Raw genomic sequence first — 7,956 nt, 5'->3', positions numbered from 1 at the left:
TGTTATTATCGTTTGGTTTTGTTTATGTAAAGCACATTGAATGACCTCTGTGTATGAAATGTGCTATATAAATAAACTTGACTTGACTTGACTTGACTTGACTTTGGGAACCAATGCTTTAGACAACATAGGGAACGAAACGGGAGTGGGACAGGATTCTCTTGGGATTTTGCAGGACAGGATTTTTGGGGGGGCGGGCAGTCACGTGATCGGGATATGACGGGAGTATTTGTGTGGGCTTGGGATGGGACGGGAGTGAAAATTGATTCCCATGTCACCCTCTACCTCCAAGCAGCACCAGCCTCTCAAAGCAGAAAGTCAGAACACCGTCGGGTGAAGTGGCCTGCCGCTAATAAGAAGAATTGGCACCAGTTCGATGAGGACCTTGATAAGATCTTGGAGGCAATATGTAAGGGGAATGCAACAGAAACTCCATACCTTGTGCACCCTCACAATGGGCATAGGCGCAGAGCGGTTTGGCGTCACAGAAAAGCGTGGTACAACTACTCCATCATGATCAAACCGGCGAGAGGTCAAGATCAGCCGCTGAGACAAGATCTATGATCCTTGAAACGTCAGTACAAGGCAGCAAAAGAGGAGGAGAAAACTGCCCTGGCTGAACTCCGAGAGATTGTAAGGAGGAGGCTCACCACACTCAGGCAGGCCGAGTGGCACCGAAAGAAGGGCAAGGAGTGAGGGCCATCTCCGGGCCCACCTTGAAAGAGGTGAAGGATGCAGTAATTGCAGCAAGATCAAATTCCGCTCCTGGTCTCAGTGGAGTACCTTATAGGGTCTACAAACAGTGCCCAAAGCTACTTGTTTGACCCTGGAAAATCCTGAGGGTGTTTTGGCAGAGAGGGAAAGTGGCTTCCCAATGGAGATCAGCCAAGGGGATCTGGATATCCAAAGAAGAGAATGCAAGCACCATTGAGCAGTTTTGCATAATCTCGCTGCTCTGCGTTGAAGGGAAAATCTTCTTCAAGATCGTGTCCCCACGGCTAATGGAGTTCCTCTTGAAGAACGGGTACATAGACACCTGGATGCTTAGAACACACAGGAGTGATGAACCAGTTGATCCGGGAGGCAAATGAGACCAGAGGAGACCTTGCCGTTCTCTGGCTGGACCTTACCAACGTCTATGGGTCCATTCCCCACAAGCTGGTCAAAGAAGCACTGACAAGACATCATGTGCCAGAGACGATCTGCAATCTCATTCTGGACTATTACAACAGTTTCAGATTGAGAGTTTCATCAGGAACGGTAACATCTGCCTGGCAACGACTAGAGAAGGGCATCATTACCGGCTGCACAATCTCGGTATCACTCTTCACTCTAGCCATGAACATGATCAACAAATCAGCAGAGGTGGATGGATGACCTAACCAGTGCAGATGGCTTCTTCAGGGGCTCCAACGTCTCATCCTATGGGCAAGGATGAGTTTTAAGCCAGCAAAATCCAGGTCCCTGGTCTTAAAGAAAGGCAAAGTGGCCAACCGGTTCCTCTTTACCTTGGAGGGGTCACAAATTCCATTAGTGACAAAAAGACCAGTCCAGAGCTTGGGGAAGATCTTTGACAGCTCCCTGAAGGACACAACCACTCTCCAACAAACCAGGAATGATGTGATGAACTCGCTCACAGCAGTTGACAATTTGGGGCTCCCAGGAAAAGTACAAGACCTGGATGTATCAGCCCGGAATCCTGCAGAGGGTTCTCTGGCCCCTTCATGTATACAAGGTACCCATGACAACGGTAAAAGCACCAGAGAGGACCATCAGTCAGTTCCTCAGGAGGTGGTTAGGGCTCAAATGAAAACATATATTTTCCGCAACACTGCTTTTGACTCCCATATATTTAATATACAAAAAGAAACGTTTTGATCCTGCTGGGTCTTCTTCAGGCAAATGGTAGACACATTTATAAAGGGATATATGTAGGCCTTACAATCAGCTAACCAACCATGTGATGTAGGTCTAAGAGCCCCACTAATCACAAAGAAATACATGGCATTGCTATCAACAGAAAAGAAAGAAAGAAAGAAAAAGAAAAAACAATCAGTGAATAAACAGTTCCATATATACAAGCCTACCCAAACAAGGGGGATCTTGATGTACCAAGATTCCTCTGATGCCAAAGTCTCCTCAGTTGGGATCTGCGTTAAGAAGGGAAGGAAGTGGCAGGCACAGGAAGCGGTGGACAGAGCGGAGGCACGGCTGAGGCATTGCGTCTTGGTTGGCAACATGGCGGTGGGACGTGCAGGCCTGGGCAGTTTTCCCAAGCCACACTATGACAAAGCAAGAGGGAGGGAGAAGCGTCAGTTGGTGCAGGACGAGGTGCGGGCAGAAGTGGAGGAAGATCGCCTGACCAAGATGGTCGGAATGTAACAGCAAGATGCCTGGACTAGGTGGGAGAACGCCGAGCAGCGCAAGATCACCTGGGCACAGTTGTGGAGCTCTGAACCACTGCGCATCAAGTTCCTCATCAGTTTGGTGTACAACCTTCTCCCTAGCCCATCCAACCTACACCGCTGGGGCTTGGTGGCTTTGGGGGATAGGTGTTATCCCTGGCGCCATGATCAGTTCCTCAGGGCTCTGGCAGATACAATCACCGCAGCGATTCAGAGCAGTCATGCTTGGAAGAGTCAGTATCCCTCCAAGCATACCATGTCCTTTGTCAGAGCTGGGGAGAAGGCACAACATCAGCCACGCTCCCCAGGTGGGCTCCTCGCCAATGCAAGAGACTGGCACCTCCAAGTGGACCTGGGAAGGTAGCTCAAGTTCACAGCCACATCACTCCGCCCAGACGTGGTGTCGACCAGGCAAGTGGTCATAGTGGAGCTTACTGTCCCCTGGGAAGACAGATTGGAGGAGGCAAATGAGCGCAAGAGAGCCAAGTATGCAGAGCTGGTGGAGGAGTGCAGCAGCAGTGGCTAGAAAGCACGCAGCAAGCCAGTAGAGGTCGGTTGCCGGGGCTTTGCTGGACAGTCGTTGCTCTGAACACTCCTTGGAGTTAAAGGTCAACAGGCGAGCCATAAAGAACATCTCTGAGGCCGCCGAAAAAGCCTCACAATTGTTGTGGATCCGGAGGGGGGGATCCATGGAGTAGCATGCCACTTGGACACAGGCCGGGGACTGATCACCCTCGGCAGGGTCGCCCGGGCCCACCACTCTTTCCAATCCTTAAGCAGATTAACGTAGAATGCCTACTTGGTTCTCCGTCGCTCCATCATTGCCACCTCATAGGTAGCTGGTCCCATTCTCCTCAGGATGGTGTAATGGCCCTGCCACCAAACATTAACTTGTTCTCAGAGGTGGGCACCTACAGCAAGACGACCTGCCTCACCTCGAACGTTTCTTGGCAGACTGGTCATACCACTCCTTCTGTCTCTTTTGGTCTTGTTCCATCTGATCTTCCACCAGCTTGGCCATCTCCATCCTGTCTTGCATGGCAAGGACGTAGGCAAGTGAACTGGTGGTTGCTGGTTCTTTGGCTTTTCCAAGGCATCCCAAAGCACATCAATTGGTCCCCTTTCACATCGGCCATAGAGGAGCCCAAAAGGGGAGAATCCAGTGGACTTTTGAGGCACACCTCTGTAGGTGAACAAAAGATAAGGCAACCAATGATCTCAGTCCTTGCCATTAGAAGACAAACTTTCTGATCATGGCCTTGAGAGTCTGATTGTATCTCTCCACAAGTCCCATCAGTCTGGGGGTAAACAGGGGGCAAACAGGGGGTAAACAAATAAAAAGTGAAAAAAGAAAAAGAAAATATATTTAAAAAGGGGAAAGGTGATGTTAAAATTAGTCCAATTTCCAAAAGGCCATGGCTTGAATGTGGTCAGAGATAAAGTCCTACTGTAAATGTAAAAATCTTGAGTATAAACAAAAGTTTATGAAGGGGGTAAATTTATCCATCTAATTTACCACTGGATGGCAAGCACCTCAAATTATGCACCTTTCAGTAAATACTGGATGTTAAGCATATTTGAGCAGGTTTACTTTCTTTTTTGTCATATTACCCACATAACAAATTAACAGGAAAACCGTAGGCCTAAGATGTATACCAACAATAGTAAACTATTACTAGCCTATAACCACAAGGCCTACAATAAAGTATCCTGGTCAAATCAGTTCCTATCGCGGGTGACTTTGTAGTTCATCAGAGCCCTATTTCTACTACCCCTACTGTCTGTATCACGTCCATTATCGATCATAATCTCCAAAAGGCAGATATTCTCCTTCAGAATCAGAATAGGTGAATAACATAGCCTACCCAAGACTTTATCACACGTGAACGTTTTTCAGCATTTGGTGTAGGCCTATTTCTGCTTCAATTTGTGCAAAACTATGGCCTGCATTGCTTCCGCGTCATTAAAGTGCACGTCCTCGTGTTTCTCGCGTGTAATACAAGTATTTTCTGAAAGCTATCGTTGCCCAAATTGTAGGGGGGATTCCAGTAGGGGTTAAGTCATTTAGAGACCTCAGACCAGCCTCAGACGAGTCCAGGAAGTGACGTCAATTCCGGAAATAAGTACATAATTTACTTTACTCTTTATAGTCAAGTCAGTTTTATTTAGTATAGCGCATTTAACATGCACAGAGTGCAAACCAAAGCACTCCACATACAAGACATTGACACAAAACAAAAGACAATAAGACAAAAAATGCCAGACGGAGCGGCGTAGTCGCCAGCGTACCCGTGACACCAAGACATCACAAAAACATTTAAGAAACTAGATGTACCGCATAGCGGTACAAAATATGACCGCCGCTCAGTCCTGTACATCCGTTCCGCGAAAATAAATCACACTTCAATTTGTCTCCATATTTTACTCCATCCCCCACTCTTGAAACTTTTGTGTATGCTTGTTTGGCATGCCTGAGTGTGTGTGTGTGGCTGCACAGAAAGTAGCCTACTGGTGCTGAAAAGGTGAATAGATTGTAGAATAGCCAAAGAAGATGTAGCATTGTTATAAAACCTTTAAAATCTCTAAACAATCACAAGTAGGGCAGTTCATCACAGTTCATCCATTGCGACTGGATTGATGAAAGGTCACTTACACCTGTAGGCTACATTGTATTTGGGAAAAGCAAAAGGTATCAGCATAATGTTATTTATTTATTTATTTATTTTTTATGTATTTTTAAACAAAAACATCTGTCAGTTCCATGCCGTTTTCAACAGCTATCAAAAACAAAGGTCATTTTTGGATGGATGGATTTTTTGTGAATGTTTCTTCTTCTACATAAGATTTTAGTCATCTTTAGTTCATGTAATACTTTATTGTCAATGCATAAATTAAGTAACAGTAGTCTGAAACGTTAATGCACAAATTAAGTAACAGTAGCCTAGTCTGAAACGAAATGCTGTTTTACATCTAACCAGTGGTGCAAATAACTGACATGTCCAAATGGGCCTTGATGAAATGCGTCGCTAGACTGTTCATACACATTTTAACGGGCCAAAGTTGAAGAGCTTTTGTCCGTTATTGTTAGTGCAAATATAGGCTGATTCATGTTCCCTTGCATTGTTTAACTGAGGTCCATGGCTAGTCTGGCTTTCATCAGACCAAGCTCAATCTTTTAAGAAATCAAAAAATAAATAGCGGGCAGATCAGGCTGGGTTCACCCAGCCTAGTCCATAGGCACCCGATATTGTTTAATTTTCCGATTGAGATATACACGCTCTGCAGAGGTGGAAAAAGTATGAAAATATTGTACTCAAGTAAAAGTACCAATACCTTGATGAAATATTACTCAAGTACAAGTTAAAATACCGATCTGAAAATGTACTCAAGTAAAAGTAAAAAGTAGTTCATTTAAAATGTACTTTAAGTAAAAGTTACTTAGTTACTTTTTTTTTTGGGGGGGGGGGGGGGGGGGGGGGGGTACCAGAACAACCAGTTTTACCAGGAGAGACTTTCTAATGAGGAGATACAGCACTCAAAAAATCCTCCATAGTAATGCATGGGGTTAGTTTGTAACAGTTGTCTACACATATCACAACCCTTCCGCGGCAAAACGTTGACATGTGAATACATTGAGCCAATCATGTGGTGTGTTGTAAAATACATTGAGCCAATCATGTGGTGTGCTGTGAAGACATCGTGCCAATCATCTGTTGTGATCTCGCTGCTGGAGCAAGATTGGTGTCGTGAAGCCTTACGCACACGCATTTCTGCCGAAATAGATGTACGATAAGTGCCCAAAGAGTGTTGCAATATGGCCGCCGAGTGGAGGTACTTGCCTGATAAGGATGTTGAGAAATGGAGATCTATGTGAAAAATCACCGGAGTTCTCCTTTAAGTTTGAGCAGTAGTTGATTTTCAAAGTTAGTTGCACTCATCCTTGGGTCGCTTTGCAGTGAACAGTAATCCAGCACAACTGAAAAGCCCCTCACAGGCAGCTGAGGCAGGCAGGCCAATGTTGAGTTGCAGAGTTTTTTTATATTTGGAAACGAGCAGAAGGTTCAGCAGATTAAAGGGCGTCGAACTCTGGGGGGAAAGTGGGAAGTATAGGGCAATGGAGGAGAGGGACCTTGAAAAGTGGAATACAGGGGGTACAACATTTTCATCAGGCATTAGTAATAACTCAGGTAATCCACACATCAAAAATCCAAACAACTCCATAAGTAGAGTCATGTGTAATGAAGTGGAATAACACAGGGAAAAAGTATTGAACACGCTAAGAAAAAGCACTAAGGCAAGGAAAGGGAAGGAACGAGCTGGAATCTGTAAGTAGTTAGAGATTAGTTATCCTTTCTATCTGCGCAAATTAATATAAGCTTGGTTAGTAGCTTACATATTGATGGGCTATAAAAAGGTTTTTCATTACCAAGGTGTCACACAAGAAACATTTCATGATGGATAAAAGCAAAAAGCTCAAACAGTTCTGGAAGTAATCTGGAACTAAAGATCAGGATTCACAAGAGGGACCCCTGGAATCTGTTTAGAACAATGGACCAAAATCACACCTGATACTGCGACTAATAAGTTTTGTCATACAGGAAATGTCTTGAAGCTTGAAAGGCTTTTCCACAAAGTACTGAAGAAATTTCAGTAGGCACGTTCAATACTTTTTTTAATACACAAAACTCTTATGTTTGGATTTTTTATATGCGTGTTAATATAATGTGTGGTGAAAATTTTGAATAGACTCACTGGAAGTTTAGGCTAATTACTGGACAAAAAAAAAAAGCGTTCAATACTTATTTCCGCCATATATTTATTTTACCTGAATATTTTAACTTCCAAATTAAATGTAAAAATGAATGTCAGACGAAATGTAAAGTTTGACTGACTGGATTTTGTATAACGTTACAAAACAGTGAAAACTGTCTAAGGTCACTCTCACTCTCCCTTGCTAAAGAGCTAAATGGTTTAGTCCGCCTGCACGATTCATAAGGTAGTCTCTTTTGTTTATTTAGTTGAGCATCGCTAGTAGTGGACCGCTAATTGTTGTGCTGCTGGTGCAATGTGTTTCTCGCCAAGAAAGCCAAGTCAGGTTACTAAAAACAAAGGCCAAAACAGGAAAAAGAGAGACATCAAAATGAGGAGAAACAACTGCTAATAAACTTCTTTCCATAGAAAGGTGAGCACAAACTTCAAAACACGAAATTCCATGGTGTTTGCTTGAATATCTCTGCAATCATTGGTGCTAAAACGAACTGAGACAACACATTGGAATAGCGAAAAATACAATTTTATAGGTTAGACTAATCTGATTCATCTCGTGATCCAGCTCCATCACTTTCAGAAAGACTGCATGGCGCCAGCTTGATTCATGTCCTGTTGTAGGCTATATGCTGATCATTATCACTAGGCTAATGGTTGGGCGCGATTTTTTTTTCTCTCCCTTTCTGTTTTCGTTAGTCTTAATTTTTTTTTTACTCAAGTAACGGATGGGATTTTTGATGTAGCGAAGTACAATACTTCACTCAAAAAGTAATCAAGTAAAATT

At 43.9% G+C, this 7,956-nt stretch overlaps 1 pseudogene; it reads left to right on the top strand.

Annotated features, from left to right (window-relative positions):
* Positions 1-418: 418 nt before the first annotated feature.
* LOC121709793 lies at positions 419-3,465 on the top strand (annotated as a pseudogene).
* The last annotated feature ends 4,491 nt before the right edge of the window (positions 3,466-7,956 follow it).

This window comes from Alosa sapidissima, chromosome 5 (genome assembly GCF_018492685.1).
Source record: "Alosa sapidissima isolate fAloSap1 chromosome 5, fAloSap1.pri, whole genome shotgun sequence".
Classification (NCBI taxonomy): Eukaryota; Metazoa; Chordata; class Actinopteri; order Clupeiformes; family Clupeidae; genus Alosa; species Alosa sapidissima.
Note: the sequence above shows the minus strand (reverse complement) of the source record. Positions and strands in the feature narration are given on the sequence as shown.